This window comes from Bicyclus anynana, chromosome 5 (genome assembly GCF_947172395.1).
Source record: "Bicyclus anynana chromosome 5, ilBicAnyn1.1, whole genome shotgun sequence".
In the NCBI taxonomy this organism is placed as follows: Eukaryota; Metazoa; Arthropoda; class Insecta; order Lepidoptera; family Nymphalidae; genus Bicyclus; species Bicyclus anynana.
Genome location: NC_069087.1, coordinates 18,845,533 through 18,867,576, shown reverse-complemented (window position 1 = coordinate 18,867,576; position 22,044 = coordinate 18,845,533). Strand labels below are relative to the sequence as shown.

Here is a 22,044-nt window from a genome sequence, read left to right as displayed (position 1 = left end):
GGCAGGTGTTTCTTGGACACAATAATTGGAACGTCCTCGGTATAACGAGTTGTGTAGTGAGCACACGTCGAGCTCGGGCAGGTGGCAACCGAGACACGACGTGAAGAGATCAACAGTACCTACACAATAGTTTTTATAAATAAAAAGATAATATTCTCTTTTTTATGGTAGAACTACAATCAGATCATCAGAGTTAGTAATAAAGTAAAAATTATTTGCTCGAAACATTACATTTTACAACATTCATAGGTAGTATGATGTTACGAGTAACAAGGTGATGTCGTATCATCAATTTATTATAGGTATCCCAAATTACAAATTAAAATTAAATTTTTTAAATGACTCGAGTTAGGACCCCAAGATGGCCGAGTATAGATAAGCGATCACGTAAACTGCACCAGAGTGTTAGAATGTAAATGCAAAACTAAGTAGTAGGAAGGTGGTAGCATCTGTACTCGGGTTAAATTTCAATGTGAGCGCAACGATATCACGTATGCAAACTTTCTGAGATTGAATGCGAGTAGCTACTCGCGTCTATCGTACCGTAGTGAAGCAATAGAGGCGAAGATCCAAGAGAAATGAAAACTTAAGTAAATCTTTTAAAGAACGGTACGAGGAAGGAAAATAAATACATAGATTAAGAAATAAATTGCGTTTATATAGTATGTTACCGGCAATCTGCAGAGTCAGGTATTCTATACAATTGCCTGAACGTATCCTGTATTTTATACATTGTGTAGTAATTGTCTATAATACCTGAATTATACAGACTGCCGGTAAAATATAAATACTATCAAAATAATAAAAAAACGATAAACGTCCACACTGGACATAGGCCTCTTGCATGGACCTTCACAACGATGTGGAGCTGCCAGCATCCAGCGGCTGCAACCCGCTTGATGTCTTCGGTCCACCTAGTGGAGGATCGACCAACATCGCGGTGCGGGGTCATCATTCCAGCACCTTGGGATTGAAACGTCCATCGGCTCTTCGAACTATGTGGCCTGTCTAACAATATTGTATTAGAATTGACTTATTTGACCTGTACTCCAGTCATTTGGTCCAAAAAATGCGATCAATACAACACTATAAATGTTATACAAAGTAAACTATATCAAAACTCCGACACAAGATCTAAAAGCCAATAACCACTACTCAAACGGTTTTTAATTACAAATTACCACTAAAAGAGAATTATTACGAGCTTGCAGCAACAGCGGGGCTGCTCTAGGAGTTGTTTGATCGGTTTTCTCGAGAGGGAAGGCAAATTTGATAACACCCTCACTCAATTTAATATTTTCCTTTTCGCAATGTAATTCCGTTTACAGGAGAACCGTTTCCCTTCGAACCGTTCTGTAATAATATTATGTTAACAATTCGACTCAAGTTGCACAGAACTTTTGAGTTGTACAAAATTGAACAATTTGTTTGCATCGTTGATAACATTCTCCAAGTTGAAACACGAACTTATTTATATAACCCGACTAGTGGTCGTCCATGACTTCGTACGCTTTCGGTTACCGCTCGTATTTAGTTTAACTTTGATTTGTCAGATTCACGCAGTGGGCGATGGAGCGAGCGCCCAAGGGTTTCAAGGTACTGAAATGGCGACCCCGCACTAGAAAACGCAGTATTGGTCGACCCCCCACCAGATGGATTGAAGACATCAAGCAAGTCGCAAGAATTCGCTGGATACAGGCGGCTCAGGATCCTGATTTTTGTTAGTCCCTACAACAGGCCTATGTCCTGCAGTGGACGTTTTTTGACGACCTCTGTGGCGCAGTGGTATGCGCGGTGGATTTACAAGACGGAGGTCCTGGGTTCGATCCCCGGCTGGGCCGATTGAGATTTTCTTAATTTGTCCAGGTCTGGCTGGTGGGAGGCTTCAGCCGTGGCTAGTTACCACCCTACCGGCAAAGACGTACCGCCAAGCGAATTAGCGTTCCGGTACGATGTCGTGTAGAAACCGAAAAGGAGTGTGGATTTTCATCCTCCTCCTAACAAGTTAGCCCGCTCCTATCTTAGACTGCATCATCACTTACCATCAGGTGAGATTGTAGTCAAGAAGGGCTCAACTTGTAAAGAATAATAATAAAAAAAAAAAAACGTCCATCGGTTGATATGATGATTATGATGGTGATCTTTTATTTATTTAAAATGATTTCTTGTACTATGTAGCAATTATAATTAGGCTGTCCGTTAGTTTTATTAAAATACTTGGCTAAGGTAGCATACGATTTATGGCAGGTAATAAACTGATTAGATGATTTAATATATAAAAAAATATATGAGCAAAAATATAGTTAAAAATTGGGAGTCAATTAAAACTTTTCATGGGAATGTTTTTTTTCTTAGAGTAAACTGAGTTGGTAGGTACTAGTTTAAAGAAAACCAAACCAGAGGACCCAGTAGTCCACCGTGGCCCAATTACATCAACACGTGTATCGGCAGATCGGCACGCACGTCAGCGGAAGAGCTAGTTACATACAAAGGCGTCACAGCTGATCCGCCTTTTTGTGGACTGACAAAAGATCTGTTTTGTATTCACGAGCGCCATTGTTGGTGGTATCTCATCGCATCTCCGATGACTTATAACCGTCACCCATTGTCACCCGCCGCGTACACAAGCGAACGATACCTGCTTGTTCACGTTGACTCGCGGGCGCGGAGGCGGGAGCGGTGGCGCACGCGGGCACAAAGTATCAAACACACAGCATACTATGCAAATGTTCTCGTACAAAATGCAAGTGCGATAAAAGTAGCGAGCAAGCTAGTAACTAGCGCACGGCATGCTCGCGTGTAACAAACTCGCATAGCCAACCTCATCCGCTGTCGCACACGCACCCGCTGCCGCGTCCGCGCCCACTCTTTGTACGTGAACGAGCACTACGACGTAAATAACTCTCCCGGTCGAATACAATGGCGACGTATATATTTGATCTTTTTATCAATATTACGGTACCACACGTAACATGCCTAATTAGTTCAGTGGTAAACCCTGGTTCAGAATGATAGGTTTGGGTTCGAATCCCGGGTGGGGGACGAAATTCTGAACTATTCTTTATTATAAGAGTAATAATCAGCCCGGTGTTGGGAAAGTTGGCGGTGTTACACCCACTGGCCTCGTAGTTTTGAATTCGAGTTCTTGCCTTGCCTCGTGCCTTTTTTCTCTACTTTCATTAGGCAAACTCTAGAAGGTACTGTCGTAACGCATTTATATATCATCACCATTAGATGATATATAAATGCGTTACGACAGTTCCTTCTCGTAAACGTACACCTAGACTCATGGAGCAGATACAATCGCGTGCAAAAGACACTTTATTAAATTATAATTCATTAACGTCACCATAAAAAGTCGCATGAAAAGATGCGACAGAAATGACAGGGCGAGTATAATTTCTGTCACTAAGTGGTAGTTTGACGCTCCTAGCCGTATTTCATATGTGAGCAACGGTCAGGGCGGCGGTTATGTAAGTAGTAAAACACCGGCCAGTAATTTTTTTCTTACTTTGATGTAATTAAAATAAAACAATTTAAAAATTATAACAACAATCAATAGATAATCTGGCCTATTAATTTTTGGTCTTTATTATCAACCTATTAATACAAACAACAAATCAATTTGAGAAATGTCGACTACCTACTCTTAATCATGGACCTATTAAGACTAACATGCAGAGGCATTTCTAGCTCACGTAGCGCCCGGGTGCAAACAGCATTCTAGCGCCTTCTAGTACCGTGCTGAGCACTGTTAAAATGGAATATGTTCAAACAGCACTTAAAGTTACCACAAACTGTCTATGTAGCAAACAAATACCTTGTAAGTAGTTACCTATTTGCCTTTATTTGCTAAAACTAGACACGTTTACGTCACTAGGCGAGTGGTGCTCGGGCGCTCCTGAGATCGCGGCGCCTGGGTGCACCGCACCCCTTGCACTATAGGTAAAGGCGCCTCTGCTAACTTCCACCAGTAGGCACCGAATGAAATTTTTGTTACATAGAATTTCAATTTCCTACATGTCTACTAGCATTAGCCAGAATTAGCCTGCTGTTTTGAGTTATGTTTAATAAGATTAATTATAGTAAAAAATCGCTGTTATCTTTCCTCAAGAAATTTTGTTAACCGTTCTGGCATAGTAGATATTACTGTGGTTTTCAATGGGGAGGTCTTGGGTTCGATTCCCACCTGGTTGGAATGTTGGCTCAAGTATGATGGTAGATAGGTAGGTTGTCAGCTGTGGGTAGTTAAAGGCCAAGATCTACCGCTAAGAAATTACCGTTCCGTTTTAGGGCCGGGAAGAAACCGTCAGAGGTAAAGGTAGTAAACATGTTACTCCTCCAAGTAAATCCGCTTCCATCGTAGATTGCATCGTTCGTCACTTAACATCGGATGCTAGCGCTGTCAAAGACTTTGCCATTACATAAAAAAATACACTTATGTTATAGTTGTCGACAATTAACTTAATTAATATTTTAGAATTTAAACTATCGTGAGTGTAGAGTATTCATATTAATTGATTAAGTTTGGATCGTGCCGCGTTGCAAGAACCAGCTGATTACTAAGGGCCCCGTATGGGTTCGAAACTAGTCGGGCATACTCCGACCTAATATCACGTGCATTTTAGCCGTGTTTCATAATCAATTAATATTATTCTACCCTACGAATACTAACAGCGTCATTATTATCACAAAGTGTATAGACCAGTGATTTCAAACTGACAACACGTGGTCTAATCTACATATGTGTATGTATAACTCGTGTGCATTAACACCTACCAAACAGTACAAACATTATTCGAGCCAGATGTCAAGTTGATCCGCACGAGCTGTATGTTACTCAAAGTTCTTACCTGTTTTCAGGAAATCGTAAGCACCATTTATTTTCTGAAACAATAAAAGAAAATTACTCTTATAAATTTAAGTTTTCCAAAACTCAAACTAGTTTTTCCAAGAAATTACATTTTTTTTTCCTTAAATTTGATTTCAATGAACAGTTACATCCATGTTTTTTTCCAAACATGGATGTAATTGTGACGAATGATAGCAACATATTTTATTGATTCACTGAAAATTTTGTTACTCTTCTTACGAGATAAGACGATTTATCTCAATTATTGGAGATCGCGTTCCGTGATCTCGCCCTCGTTTTCATACTATGTAGAATGTATTCTGTGCTAAAATAAATCCTACTTCTTATGCTCTCCTACCACCATATACATTGTCTGAGGTCCGACAGTCCGTCATATTTGCCTGTCATCCATCAATTTGATTATAGTGCGCATAGATAACACACTTTATATAGTGCGATTGCGCTGTGACTACAAATTTTCGATTTAAAATTTGTAGTTATAGATAAAACTGAATTTAAAATTATTTGATGGTGTCATAAAGTTAATCCTTTATAAACATAGTAAACGTTTTTTATTAGATTTGGATGGGAGATTGAAAGGATCGAATCGTTTAATGGGGTCGTCGCTCCGCCACCACGTGTAAGTTTTGTCCACAGTTTTTCTTTCTAATTCAGACTTTGGTTCTAGTAGGTTGTAGTAATGAGTTTTTACGAGGTTTCTTCTGAGCTTAGCAAAGCAAAGATTTTATACTATTTATGGCCAGTGGTTATTATTTTACTACCAAATCGATTTATTCAACATACGATATCTTAGCCATAGAGCTTTTCACAAAATAGTCTGAATAACTAAACTAACTAAAACAAAACTATCACAGTGTTTTTAGGTGATCTTCTAGTAAAAGTCTTCTGGCTTCTAACCTGACGAGGGTTTCGATTGAAGTACCCTCATCAGTTTAGAAGCCGTAGAAGTGAGGCTCATGCTGAATAATCAGAAGGGTAAATACGGAAAAAGCAGTGCCTGCAGAAGAAGAAAGGATACTTCGCGACTAACTTGCTAGCAGTCGTTGAGGGGCTCCTAGGTTTGGAAGGCATTTCCAAAGAGAGCAACGGAGTTAAGCCGCATTAAAGATTGGTAAAAAGAGGGATTGTAATATTGACAATTAATGGTCAAATTCATTCGCTGGATGTAGCCGGCTCACAATCGTGATGTTTGGGAGTCCCTAAAAAAATCCTATATCCTGCAGCAGACGCCGGCTAATATGATGATGATGATGATGATGATGATGATGATGATGATGATGTTGATGATGATAATGATACTATTCGGCCTAAGTAATGATGAAATACTGTATCATACTAACACTGAGACTCGTATGAGTCTCAAACTCCCAGGGCTGAACGAGAATAAAAAACAATTCCTGGCACAGGCTCCTATGTTGGAAATCATGAAGAAGAAATTCTAAATGCAACAGTTATAAAAAACAACGTTATCGCTTTAGTATCACCATAACCTTCATTATCTGATGCAAATAGGTAAAGATGTCATAATCTTCATATGAGCATATGTCCAATCCGAGTATCACACGCTATACCTCACGGTATCGCTATAAAGTGACGGCGGCGGCAGAGTGTATTGTTCCGGGATATGTCCCGATATAACGAGTAACGACTGTACGGTAAGTTCTCCCTGCAGATTTTATGTTTAAGGCGACGTAGTACGACGAGTAGTAGTCGAGTGCAAACTTAAAAAAAAAAGTGATTATCTGTACAATAAGCACCCGCGTATATCTAATTGTCGCAGCAGGGAGTAGTCTCTGCTATAATTAAGGTGCTTTGCATCTAAGGTAATTTGCACTATGGTGTTTAAATATAATATAAAAGACCTATGTAAATGTACCATATTCTGGAGAAATAAAAAATTATTGATTGATTGATTGATAGATTGATTAACAATTTTTGTCTCAGCGACTACTATCAGGTGTTGATAGTGACTGGGTCCGACGGCCTAAAATGCTGATTGTTTGTGGGAGAAAATCCATCTTTAACCATTGATTGCACATTGCACGTTAAAGTTGTTTACATTTTAGGCTTTAGCTACTGATGTCTAAGATGAAAGAAAACTACAATATTTACATAGCCTGACTCAGGAGCTCGTGAAACACAGCTGCAGTTATTAAAATATTAATAGGTAATAAATAAACCATACTCGATGTGAATCGTTTACCAACAAACGAATTAAAATGAGGGTATAAACCTTATTATACAGCCCACCTCTCTGAAGAACAATATTTTCATAGCAGACTGATAGAGGTAATCCTCTCTAGCCCATCTCATGTTAAATTATTTGATAATAGTAAAATTTAATAGATATTCCGGCCACATCCCCTTAACTCGTGTTTTATTATATTTCAGCCATAAATATGAGTGCGCTTTGAGGAAAATATCGCGAGTATGACAATACCAAATAAATTGAACTCCCCACAGCGCACCGCGCAGCCGGCTTAGGTAACCGCCCCGTCTCATAGGTAACGATGTACTTTTTTAAGAAAATTTTATTTATTGTGTAAGTAAAGAAAATATATTGGAGGAGTAATCACTACACAACGCTCGATCTGTGTGCTTCAATCAGATAAACTCGGCTTCGTTATAGTATACCTATAATATTTCCTACAACTGAGACAAATCTGAACACACGTCCATTGTTGAAGTTCGGCAAAGAGCGGATGTTATACAAAGTGTGCAATATTTTTAACCATAGTATAATTTAACCATGTAATTGTAATGAAATAACTAATTAATAACTACAGTTTACACATTAGTTACAGCTTGATTATAACCCTGGAGGGGTACAAAAATAGTTAAGTATTCTTGATCTTAAAACGTAGTACGTATAGCCGCAAAATATCTGTCACTTTTTAGTATACATTTTGAAATCAATGACGATTAACTCGAGAAAAGGGAAGCCTTTAGACATTCCGGTCAACTTTGGACTAACAGACAAATATTTCAACCACTTCAGATAGTAATTTGTCTTCATTATAACATATAAGACACACGATGTTTTAAAAAGGAGCTTCAAATGCTTTCTATTGCAAATGGATATCTATTGCGAGGACGTCCACGTAGTGAATAATATATCCGGAGCTGTCCGGATTGTACGGACTCGTGGCGTACGGCGGACGCTAAATGGACGCTATATATACGCTACGTCGACGCTACCACGCGTCCGCCGGATGCTGTTACACGTCTGGACGTCACCAAGTCGAGGATTTTTCCGATTTGATACGAGTATATCCAATACATTGACACCCCGTGATGGATTTTATACTCGGTTTAAAAATTTAAATGCATTTAATGTCTCATTTTTCTTGTAGGTAAAGTAATGCGATTCTTTTATTTTATGGAACCATACTTACATTAACCATATACACTAACAATAACCATATTTTTTTTAAATTACCAATATTTCCATTGTCAACCTTGTTGTCAAAGCCTGTATAAGGAGACTACGGTGTACAGTATACGACACTGGACCCTTTGTGGGTGCACATCTAAAGTTAACCGACTACCAAAAATAGAATTTCTGTTACAATTTCACTGGATTGTGGTGAATCATTTTCATTTTAAAAGCGTAGGCGGTGTTTAATATTCATTCTAACAAGATTAAGATCTCGGGAGATAGGGCACGGAGCTGCTGGGATTTAGTAAATCACTTTTCAAAGAAATAATTTAGTAAACGGTTGGCTTTGTAACCTCCACGTAAAAAGTGGGGTGTTAAGTTTGACTTGCCCGTCTATACTATTGGAATGATTTTAATGTACTGTGAAGAACTTAATGTCCTTTAAGCCAATAAAAAGGCGTTTTTCTATAATGATTACAAAATAATTTCCGACAAAGAAGTCGTTACAACTAATTCTAATAAAAGTGTGTAACGTACGAGTAGACACGATAACATAACATCACACCTTTAGACACTTTTCTATCAGTCAAAGGTAAAATATCTATACTAATAATATAAAGCTGAAGAGTTTATTTGTTTGTTTGGTTGATTGAACGCGTTAATCTCAGGAACTACTAGTCCGATTTGAAAAATTCTTACAGTGTTAGATAGCCCATTTATCGAAGAAGGCTATAAGCTATATATTATCCCCGCATTCCTACGGGAACGGGAATCACGCGGCGTCATCTAGTCTTATATATTTTTATAAATCTAATTTCATTCAGAAGTAAAATATACGTTCACCACAAATATTAACTGAACTCTGTAAACAAAATGAGCAGTTAATTTAGTTACTCTCAGTGTAATAAGATCTTTATCACAAAAGGCTTCGGCGTTTGGTAGCCTTTCGACGAAAATATCTTTTTGAGTCGGTTCTAATGAAACTAAACACCTGACACCGGCCTGAGCAGCTTTGGAAGTGTATCGCCCGGTGTCGTCTGCGCTCGTAATTATACAGCTGTCGAATTTTTGCCCACCAAAGCTTCGACACAAAGTGTAAACATAGACTGAGGAATAAATAAATGTAATGTTGAATGAAGAGAAATTGTAATCATCAAGCCCATTACAGTGCTTGGCTTTTTCATATTGAAGACAGATTATAAAGCTTATAATATCCCTGCTGCTCACTAAAGATTGTTAGGCTTATTAGAGTCTTATTTGACTACTAGCGGACGCTCGCAATTTCGTCCGTGTAGAAATCAATGTAATTTTTCAACCCCTATTTCATCAGTTAGGGGTTAATTTTAAAAATTTCTTGAATCACTTTATATTTCGTGTTATTTTTACTGAAGGCAGATTTTTTACTGATGGTCTTAGAAGACAGAAAAGCTCAGTATTTCATTTATCCCAAGCCAGGGCTTTGAACTACTGAGCTACTGTAGGACTACAGTATTCCAATCTATAGTAAAAGTATTTTTATCGTAAAAATATACACTCCAATTAATCTTCTTTATATTATCAGATTCAGCTGTAAGTATACCATAGTATATGGTATACTTACTCGTATAGTACTGACAAACCATATAAAATATAATCTATACTTCTATACTAATATTATGGAGAGGTAAAGTTTGTGGTACTGTAGCGGGTCATCTCTGGATGTATTGAACCGAACTTTGAAAATTATTTTATCGCTATAAATCCCCGTTATTAATGAGGCTAAAGGCAATATTTTATTTCCGTATTCTTACGGGAACGGGAACTACGCGGGTGAAATCGCGGCGCGTCGGCTAATAATATTATAAGAAGTTAAAAGTTATTCTCTGGATCTTCTTAACTGATTTTAAAAATTCTTTTATCATTAGCAAGTTACGTTATTTGTGAGTGTCATTTATTCCCATCATCATCATCATCATCATGATTTATTCCCATAGAAACAGTAAATGCGCGGATGAAACCGCGGGGCGTCTACTAGTTATGTACATACAAGAATTTACAAATCCCGCGGCTATTTATCAAAGTCGTGAGTGAGCTGGGCCAGGTTTGTTTGTTGCCGCCAAAGATATTAAACTATTAGACATGTTACTAGCGTGTCGAAACTAAGGCGAACAAATGTGGCTAATTTTCTTAATTTCAATTAGTCGCATAGTAGGTAAGCAACGAAACTTATTTAAACAATTAATACGATAAGGAAGTGTAAAAACTACTCGTATATATAAACATACTCCTAAATATATCATTATCATCATCATCATATCAGCCGATGGACGTCCACTGCAGGACATAGCCCTTTTGTAGGGACTTCCAAACATCACGACACTGAGCCGCCTGCATCCAGCGAATCCCTGCGACTCGCTTGATGTCGTCAGTCCACCTGGTGGGGGGTCGGCCAGCGCTTACTAGTGCGGGGTCGCCATTCCCGCACTTTGGGACCCCAACGTCCATCGGCTCTTCGAACTATGTGCCCCGCCCATTGCCACTTCAGCTTCGCAACTCGTTGAGCTATGTCGGTGACTTTGGTTCTTCTGCGGATCTCCTCATTTCTGATTCGATCACGCAGAGATACTCCTAACATAGCTCGTTCCATCGCCCGCTGTGTGACTTTGAGCCTGCTTATGAGGCCCATAGTTAGCGACCAAGTTTCGGAACCATAGGTCATCACTGGCAACACGCACTGTTCGAAGACTTTTGTCTTCAGGCACTGAGGAATTTCGGACGAAAAGATGTCGCGAAGCTTCCCGAATGCAGTTCAGCCGAGTTGGATTCGACGGTTCACCTCTTTCTCGAAATTGGACCTACCTAACTAACCTACCTAACCTACCTAAATATATAATGTTAGTAAACTCGAAATTGTGCATATGTGCGCTAGTGGAGTAGCTAAATTCGGATCCGTTTTTGTGGTGATTTGTAGGCACGTAACATATCTTGCAGTGTAACATCGTTGGTGGCCGTACGTTACGCGGCGGCGGGCTCGCCTCCGGCGCGGACGGCTCGCACCGCAGTGTACATTCTGTTCTAGTACATGCTTTTACACGGCGAAACAAGGCGGAACTTGATTGTTCAGTGGAAGTTATTAGTACCCACTAGTAGCTTTCAAAATAGTAAAAGTACCTAAAGATTATAAGGGAGTGACTATAAGGACCTACCTAAAGAATAGAGTAGAGTAACTACAATCAAAGCTTAAATTTATTACGCCTCAGTTTCGGTACGTTAGTGACATAACTAATAGTATAAAATCTTTGGGCGAGATGATATATTTCTACCAAGTACAAGTACAGACATCAGTACGTTCTTTTACTGAAAAATCATTATGATTTCAGTAGAGAACTCCAAGAAAATTATAAAAGTAATTACATTCCGTTGGCAAAAGGAAACCCTTATAGCATTAAGCGATTTAGCAATCACGAGTCACGAGTCGCGGCAGTTCCAAGAGGTAATAAAGCCATTTGAATTCATAGTAACATTAGTAGTCTAAAGCCTACCTCATACACTCGGCCGTTGCCAAATAGTGAGCCATAAGGCATTCATTGGCGTAACTTTGAAGTGAGTTGGCGGACCGCCACACGCCGTTTTAATCCTGAACCATAGAGCACTAAGTACTGTCCGTCGTTACGAGCTTCTATAATTCTGTATAAACTGCAGGACCCTCGTTATGTTTAGAGATCACGGAAAGCTGTGATCGCAGACGGCTTTATGTTCTTGTGCAGTACTTAGGTTTTTATTTAAAAAACGATAAAGTACCTGCATACTCTGTTCTGTAACAATTCAACTGTTCCTTGTAAATTGTCCCTCCGTTCAAAGCTTACGCTTTATAAAACCACGATCCGTCCAATCTTAATCTACGCTAGTGTAGTGTTTGCCCACCGTCCCAAAGCGACCCTTAGGTCGCTTTAAACTTTACAAAATCGATTTCTACGTCAAATCACGGGCGCACCCTGATTTGTACGTAATAACGACCTCCATTGACCTACCGACATTAGCAAATTACATGAAATAGCTCTCTCAAAATTATTTTCCATCCATCCCCACCAACTAGTGGTTGAGGCCTGCAACTACACTCCCAACCTAAACGTTAACTGCACGCAGAAACGACCCAAGAACGTCCTTTACGATCCAGACGATGACATGACAACCGACCATGCTTCCCGGGCAACACGAACACAAGCTACACAGCGTCTTCGCCGGCGAAGACGAGGTCCGTTTTCTACACCCCCAAGGACGCCCCCAAGGTCGTGGATTTTCTAACCCACGATCTTGGGGGCGTCTGGACTGATTCACTCAGGTCACGGAGACGCTCTTAGAGAGTCTTCGATGCTTCTGTGCTCGCCCAACCCCTACGGTGTCTTCGTAGTAGTCTCGTACGGAGCCAACGGCATTTACTCAACAAGAAAAAAAGACTGACTAACTGGTGGTGGTCAATGAATGGCACTCCTGCAACTGCTTCCGCAATTTGAAGTGTCTGTGTGCGTTTAATAGTTTGTGAGATATTTCGATGCTCAACTAGCCCCACGCTACCCTACTTTTGTCATGTCATAGAGATTCCCTGTTCTCTGTTGAGAATATCAATTGTATTAATAGAATATTGTTATATCTTAGAAATATATTTAGAAATACCGTAATTTCAGAATAATTGTTAGAAAAGCTTGCAATGGTTGTATGGGGCTTTTGTCCAGTAAAACCTTCTCTATGGTCAATAGTAACACGCATATTTAGTAATACTCTCGAGATACGTGTTAATAAAAATAACCGATAAAAGAGGAAAAGAAGATAAGTAGATAATAAGACATGCTTTCGGTTTATAAATTCGATGATCACTGAGTGAGAGAAATTCAATAAAAAAATTATAATAAAAATCAAATGAAATATTTGTCTCCTTTTGAGTTTCCTTTATGAATAAAGCCAAAGGAGTAATTTAATAATATTTAAATAATATACAACACTTTCTCGTATCTACAGAAGACACATAAATCTGTATTAAACCTAGTCTAATCTCTCTAGATCTCAGATCGTAGGCGTAGAGAGAAGTGCTATTTATCATAACACTTATGTACGCGTATATACTTGTTGTCTGAAAGGTAAAAGCTTTACTTATTCATGAGTACAGTTGAAGTTCGCGAGCTATTTGTTCGGTTGTCGCTTCACGTACCGCGGTCATTGAACTGTATCTGTTTGTTGAATTCCTCAATATATCCCCACAAGTTTATGATGTGATGTTTTCAACTTGGTGTTTTTCAGAAGATTTTCTTTTCTTGGGACCTCAACGTCCATCGACTCTTCGAACTATGTGGCCTGCCCATTGCCACTTCAGCTTCGCGACTCGCTGAGCTATGTCAATGACATTGGTTCGTCTACGGATATCATCTTTCCTGATTCGATGACGCAGAGAAACTCCAAACATAGCTCGCTCCATCGCCCGCTGTGTGATTTTGAGCCTTCTAATAAGGCCATCACAGGCAACATGCACTGTTCGAAGACTTTCGTCTTCAGGAACTGAGTAGGTAATTTTGGACGAAAAGAAAAGAGTTTTAACATAACACAAATATAATATAGATGTAATAGTTAGGTCCATTTGTGGCGTTAATTTCCGCCAAATGTTTCAGATTTAACATTACAGTGTTCCGCACAGACGAACGTGCGGATTACTCTCGTGTCGGGCGAGCGCGTCCAATCGGATAACAGCTTTCTGTCCACTTTACACTCGCTATATCCAAAATAACTAAATTTAACACTCAAATTTATATTAAATTGAACTTGATTTCTTTTATAAACAAGAATATTATAAGTCAGATAATTTACACAATATTAAATTCCTTAAACGACTGTAGTTGTAGGCCCGATATACACAAAATTTTGAAATAAATTTAAGCTGATCCTACCGATTATTTGTGTCTTCTAGCATTGAACTTTTATGGGAATGAAAATGTATAATTATACATATTACTAAAATATTGTAATAAGTATTTAGGTATCCGATAAGTCCTTGTTTAAGAAGGTCACATGAAACAAAATATCTCGTTCTCCCTCTAATTATACATCTTAAAATTTCGCACTAACTCAATTTAAAATTTTCAAAATGCTAATTTAATACATTTGTAATATAACAAAAAACACCTGTTTATTTTTTTGCAATCCAATATGAAACAGAGATTCAATCATAAAATCGTAGCCATCAAAGCTTTTACCGGTGAAATTCTAAATTATAAGTAAACATAATTCTGATCTACCAGTTAAGTTGATAAGAAAGATTCTGTAAGTGAGGCAATCATGCCGCCTGCGGTACAGCGAGCGCTATCAGAGGTATTAGATGTTATCGATAAATTAATCCGAGAACGTGGCCAACTTTGTGTTTACGCTGTGTTGTATCGAATTTCATAGTACGCCACGTGGCGTAACGTAATAGGATAACATCCAAATCTGGGAAATTTAATATTTTGATTCGAAAGTTTAACACGATACCCTCCTACGGACGATACAAAAGATAATTAAAATAAACTAAAATAATAAAACAGCAAAAATGTTAAAAACAAAATATTCCAACGAAATTTTTTCTGTAGTTAATTGACTTGCAAATGACTACAATCCTGCCCAATAGAAAACAATGGTGAACAATCTATGATAAGGGGCGCTTGCCTAGAAAGTGTCCATTCCTCTCACACATTAAAATTATAAAATTAACCTAATGAGTGACTTACGAACATAATATTATGACGAACATACCCAGCCAAAATTATTAACTAGCTACTACCAAGCTGAAATATTGTAGGTACCTACTTTCCTTTTGTGAAACTGATAAGAAATTTTTGGATTGGGGAGAGGCATTTTGTACGTGATTTCTTTCAAGTATCTATTCATAGGTTTTAGGCACGTGAAATAACTTTATTTATACATTGCAAGTTAAATAAAAGTTTTTAAAATGTAAAAAGTTACCATAAATCACCAACAACTTCCCTTGTAAATATTTACAAACTTTTGCTTGTTTTGTTCTTGTTAATGTAAATATTTCTTGTCACATTGTTTTTTTGGGGAAGGAAGGTTTGACGAATCCAATTAGACTGACCTATTTTATGGACAATTGCGTCTCGGCCAGGCTTTCCTTTGTCCGCAATGTATTGTTTTACATTATTTGGTACAATAGGATTTGGAAGGATTATTATGTAAACGATAAAAAGCTCATTATTTTGGCTAATTACTTGGTTGTAAACAATATTGTTAATGGTGTTAGTACATAAAACATTTTTGAATTCCTTGTGGGTTCTTCTAGGAGCAAGGCGCATTCGGAACCCTCATAGCTTTAATTTTAAGTTCTCAATTTGTAAATCTATCAATCCATTAATGTAAAAACAACAATAAATCAAAACGAACGAAACGAAAAACCAATTTGGCTAATATTGGCACGCTCAGTATACCCGGTTGAAATAAACAAATTTGAGTTAGAATTTTTTATGAAGTCGGTGAAAACAGAAATAACCCCAAAACCGCCCGGGACAGACCAGGACGCCCGCGGCATTAATTAGGCGCATTCACACAACGCAACAGAGTGTAAACACGTGCTCGCTTTGAACATAAATACCTGCCTGCTGGTTAAAAACCGCTGAGCCAGCACCCGCCCGCTCATTGCGACTCGTCATTTCTAAGATTAACCTGACGCTATGGCACTTTTGAAAATTTGCATTAATAAAATTTATGGCGAAAAGCATGAATTTTGCTGACGGTCCTATGTAAAGTACGATTATTCGCCTCGCATTAATTTCAAAAAAGCCATTTTTTTGCGTTAGTAAGTATTTTTTTTTTTTGAATTTTGATAACAATGTCTACTTAATCAGTGTAATGTAGGACATGCAATAACGTTGTTGTATTTTCAACCGACGAAAAAACGGAGAAAGATTCTTAATTCGATGCGTATTGTATGAACACGCGTATCTTTTTACTGAGTGGTCCGATTTTCATAATTCTTTTTTATTGAGTAAACATTCAATCATCCCCTTTTTATCTACTTTTAGGGTTGATTTTTTTTACAAATTCATATGTTACTGGCTTCGAATTAAAGGGTATATTTTGTAATTGTAATGTAAAACTTTTACAGAGTAGTCCGACATTGATAATATTTTTTTTTTATTGGACAAGGTTAACATATTTAAGTAATTTCAAAAATCACATGAAAGAAGAAATCAATGTGATTCTTTAAGAAATGACTTAAATATGCTTGAATTGAGATACCCCACCGGCTTGGCACCGCCTTCAAACTGATCAGTAGGTAGAAAATAATACAATGTTATTGTTTGCTGTTTAGTTTCCTGCGTACGTTTGTGTTTTTGAAGTCGGTTGTATGTTGTTTAATATATATATTTTTTTAACTTTTACATAATTTTAAAGTAATAAATCTTTTTATTTTCTTTTTTTAATTTCCAAAAATATACCATTGTTTTTGAAATGTGCTATTTTGAATGAAAAGTAGAGCTATTGAAGCATATAATATCATTATATAGTCGCTTTAGACGTAATAACTATTAGCTCAATAACTGGTGAGCTGTTCAGTTACTATCATCACTTGAACTGAGTTCAACCAAGTGCCGCCCGGTCACAATAAAATGCTTGAACTTAAAATAGGTCACATTATTTCTGTATAGACAGGTTATTTCCATTTTATTGTTTGTAGGAAAATGAGAGCGACGTTTATGGCGCTTTTATGACACTATATAGCGCTATCAAAGTCGTATAAAAGCTTTAATTGTTGCACAATGGCAGTCTTGGTGTAATGGTTTTGTCTAATTAGATAGCGATCGCTTTCTGCGACTCACGCGTAATGAGTTTCAAGAGTCACCAGTATTACCTGAGCGCATTGGGTCACTGGGCCAGGCATTATAGGATAAATAAAGCATAAAAGCTTCCCTATCACTCTGCTTCAAGGCGGGCTACTGAAAATTAACGAAACAAATCATGAAAGTTTTGTTCATTTTATGAACAAAGCATTAATGACTACTATAGGTCCGTATTATTACTACGGCGACTTGTAGCAAAATTTCATGTTGAAGTTTTAAAATTTCAAATACAAATTAATTTTCATACAATTCGTTCGGCTTTGAAATCATCTTAGGATTTGAAGACAGATAAAGGACGCATAATTTTTCTTTCTGGCCTTAACTACTACGTTCACAATGTGTAAGATTGTATTCAGTAGATATTGTACTATTTTTTCTTTACCGTGTAATCATAGAACCTACTATCTCAAAGCCATTGCAGAACTGTCTATGAAAAATAAATAATTGCCGACGATAAATAACTGAACTGATTTGACCCATTTCTGGTCGCCACTTATCGCGCAATGTGCTCCCTGCGAGTGCTATTTGGCAAAGCGCGAGACGCCTCGACACACTTTGATATCGCCCCTCACTTCTCATGCCGTCAATAATATGTAATAACTGCATCCAACTACAACGAAATATACTCAACCAAAAAATGAGACAGTTACAAGTAGGACTGAAAGGCAGCTGTTTCATATTGTGATTGTGATGCTTTAAGTTGAAACGTAGATTTTGGTTACTGAAAGTAGAGACTGGAATCGAAAGGCTTTTGAGTTCGTCCTAATCGGTGATGCCGCTGAGGTTCCGTTAAGGAGCTAACGACATTTACACGATCAGAAAAAACAATAATTGTGGGAATGCCCTTCGATTTTTTTTTAATTAGCTGGACGTATTAAATCTCTATATAGTTATAAAGTGTATAAAGTACAAGAGACCAACATCTTACTTACATCGCCGAGTAATTGAATGAGTGATCTCGAGTAGTTCATACTGCACACCGCGCAATCCCGGCACTCCCGCGAAGTTGATTATAATATATCTGTTACAATGCACTTTACTACACCGTGCAGTTATAATAATTACCTATAACGGATATATTATATATATTATAATATATCCGTTACAATGCACTTTACTACACCGTGCAGTTATAATAATTACCTATAGATATAGATAGCGTAGCACATCTCTGGTGGAAAAGCACCCTTAGACTTACTCTGGTGGTTCGTAGGTACAGTGTAATACAGGTAATGTTTCAATGTATGAATACTTATGTATTATGTATTCTGTGGTTTTATCCATTGACTCGCTCTGTCTAGAAGTGGGCGCTGGATCGCCGCGAGCGTAGACCAAACAAATTACGAGCTTAGAAAAAATTGCTTTCACAGTGCAAATGTTTACTAATTGTGTTTATTTTTAACCGACGATGAAAAACGAGGTGTGTTTAAACTCTGACGCAATATTGCGTCCGGGGTCGTGACGTCGTATTTTTCCAATCTATTTTCATAGTTGTTTGTTGTTTCGGAATATCGGAACTGTTTTTAATGAGATTCACTTCGAATACCTCCGGGACATAACGAAAATAAAAATGTTTTCTCATTTCCTTGTTCTTCTTTTCCTATCACTTTATAAAGCTAATCTGGTAAATCGATATTATATTATTGTAATTGGATTTCTGACGAATATCTAAAAAGAAATCAAGAACTGATTTCTCATAATAAAATACGCTATTTAATTGGGTGGTTGCCGGTCTAGGCCTGAAACAAGCAATCTTCCAAAGCCACCACAGCCCACCATCAGTATTAACTCTGGCAGGAGTAGAGGCCGAACTTTTAGCTTTCATTGAAAGAGGTATGTGTAACTATCGCAAGTTGTCAGTCCAAAAGTATTGAGCACAATACCTTACCGAATAATTTTGTAATAATGAGTAAAAGTTAGAATATAATAATCATAAATTATATAGAAAGCTACAAATAATAATTAATTAGCGGGATATAGTGAATTATTTGAAAACACTTTCCATCAAGTTTAGGAGTCGTGTAGAATGCATTCGCGTCATGTCTTATACCTCTTGAGGCAACGCGCAAGGTCGGTATCGTAGTGTTAGTACAAGAAGTTGCTCAACTTTCGTTTTGTTTACATTATTGCTTCGGTCGAGTTCGTCGGCTGCACTCAGCTGGCCTTGTTTACTGTGTTTTTATAAAATATACGAGTACAGTTAGCCAAGTAGCGAGCTACATTGTGTTTTTGGGTATCATCATCGGCAGATGGGCATATGCCTCATATAGGAACTTTCACCTGTATCCAGCAACTCTGCAACTCACTCAACGTCGTCATTCAACCTGGTGGGCGGTCGACCAACACTGAGCTTTTGGGTGTTGGGTCACCATTCCAGCATATTGGTGGGATCGCAACATCCATCGGCTCATCGAATTATGTGCTCCACGCATTTCCACTTCAGCTTCTCGAGTCGTTGAGCTACGATGATGACTACGCTTTTCTATGGATCTATTCAATTATAATAACAATAATAATAATAATAATTTATTTATTCATCAGAAAGCAAGTTTACAAAGATTGCTTAAATATAATAAGACCCTGATACTTTCTACCATAATAATTTGGTGTATGAAAAATTTAAATAGACTATGTTTAGATTACGCAGATATATTTTTAGTACAGATCGTTACCTCGCCGCTGTGTGACTCTACGAATTCTTATGATACTTGTAGTTAGCGCTTTTGTTGTTAACTATGTTTTGTTTATTCAATTATAATTCATATTGACTGTTATTTGTTCAATTTCATTTATAGTAGTAAAATTTTATTATGCAATCGCACTTTACAGACCCATCTCACTTCTGAGCCACATCTACAAGCTGTTCTCGAGGGTAATTACAAATCGCCTCTCCCGAAGATTCGACGATTTTCAACCACTAGAACAAGTCGGGTTTCGAAAACGATACAGCACCGTGGACATTCACACTTTAAGACAGATTTTATATAATATAGGAGAACGAAAATAACCGATGGAGCCCAAAGGATTAACAAACGGCAGACGTAATCTGGAGTGGAGACCACGTACCAGCAAGCGCAGTGTAGGACGCCATCCAGCTAAATGATCCGACGACATCAAGAAGGTAGTGGAAAGTGGGTGGATAAGGAAGGCGTGTGGTGGCGCGCTCTCGGAAAGGTCTATGTCTAGTGGACGAATGCAGGCTGTTGATTGTATCGCATGTTATGCATAACAATCCCATCATTAAGCCAACACTTCCTCTACGAAGTGATTCACTTTAAAGCACTTGTATATTAATTAAACGAAGCAGCCGCACGTAACATGTTTGTGCAGATAATCCGCTCAAGTGCTATCCACTTACATCGGTTACGTAGTTACTCGTAGATGCGAACAGCTGAGTTATTCACCTCGCTATGAGCACGATATCTGGCTCAGTGGTTCTACGATATTGGTATCGAGTGCAGATGTAAATTAGCAGTTCACAGTTTAGTAATTAGCTCAAAGGTCATGTTGATTAGCTCTGTAATGCGTTTAGTTTAGTTTATGCCGCGTAATTATGAGCTGTGCTCCATAGCCAACGTAGCCAGCCGTGCATTTTCCACGACTTCAACCGCTTGGAAATCGATGTAAAACCCCCCTATTTCATTCCATTTTACTTAAATTTTCGCATGTTATAAGTATAGTAAATAGTTCATTAATCATTTTACAAAACTATATCTCGAAATATTAGTGACACACGCCGCGGAAAAAACTTCAATCCCAATTTAACCCAATAGGGGTAGAATTTTGAAAAATTTTGAATGACATTATTTTTAGTATTTTTTTGGTAGAACACATACTAATTTTTAAAAAATATGTAATTTGAATAGTGTGTAGTGTAGTTGAATAGTTTCCATACAAAATTTCAACCTCTATTTCACCCTCTTCTTATTTAATTTTTTCGTTTCGTGCAGGGTTCCTTACGATGATTTTCCTTCACTGTTTAAGACACCCGTTTGATTTCTTAAAATTCACATAACTGGAAAATTGCATGCCCGGACCATATTCGAACCTGCGCCCTCCGAAGGATTACAGCTATGAGCTGAGATCAAATGAAGTAAGACTACGACTACCCTTTGAACATCACTGTGAATAGGTACTAAACATATTTAAATTAATAACATGTATTAATCATAAGATTATTAAATATTAAAGCTTAAGTTTAGTAGTCGGACTTAAGTTATTAAAATATATTCTAAACAGTTACAGATATTCGTGTAATTGAAACAGTGTTAAACTTTACATTAGTTAGAAGTTACTCGTGTAGTAAAGGGCGAGTCAAATCAAATCCAATGAATGTAGTACAACAATTAGTACAAGTTTTAATTGTTTTAATAACAAAGCGCGAACGTCCTCCGCCCTACAGCAGTTAATTAAAAGTTTCAATCGCTGCCGAGTGATTACATTCGCTGTTTTGTCTAATAGTCTAAGAGCCAGCGACAGCCAGACCTTCGTCATTTTATAAAAGCTGAAAGTTTGTCAGCACATGCTCCTATTATAAGTATGGGGTTTGAACCGTAGTGCAAGAAATATTTTATTTTTCTGTTTTTAGTATATTCTAGCATAGTGAGCAAAAGCGCCACAATATGGGCAATTTCGTTATTTTCATTGTAACACAAAATTACTCAACCAATTTTCATGAAAATTAAATGGAACCAATTTGGAAATATATACTCTTTCAAACAAAAAATATTTTCAAAATTGGTTAACAAATGTCTAAGTTATGCGGTAAGAAACATTAAAAAAAACATGAAAAACATATGAAGTCGGTTTATAAGTGTGATTTTTTTTAATTTTTTTCAGTATAATATGTAAAATTATATTACCAGTCGCCAGTCACTTAGCTTCGCGGCAACCCTTCGAAAAACACTATTTAATTTGAAGGGTCTCTACCGAAG

General features: G+C 37.6%; 1 protein-coding gene across 2 annotated transcripts in view; it reads right to left on the bottom strand.

Moving 5' to 3' along the window:
* Positions 1–22,044, bottom strand: part of LOC112050986 (somatostatin receptor type 2-like) — a 137,713-nt gene that overhangs the window by 48,594 nt on the left and 67,075 nt on the right. For both annotated transcript variants that reach the window (XM_024089426.2, XM_024089442.2), the window contains one exon: positions 4,854–4,887. The gene's annotated coding sequence lies outside the window, so the exon portion shown is untranslated. The remainder of the gene's footprint in view (positions 1–4,853; positions 4,888–22,044) is intronic.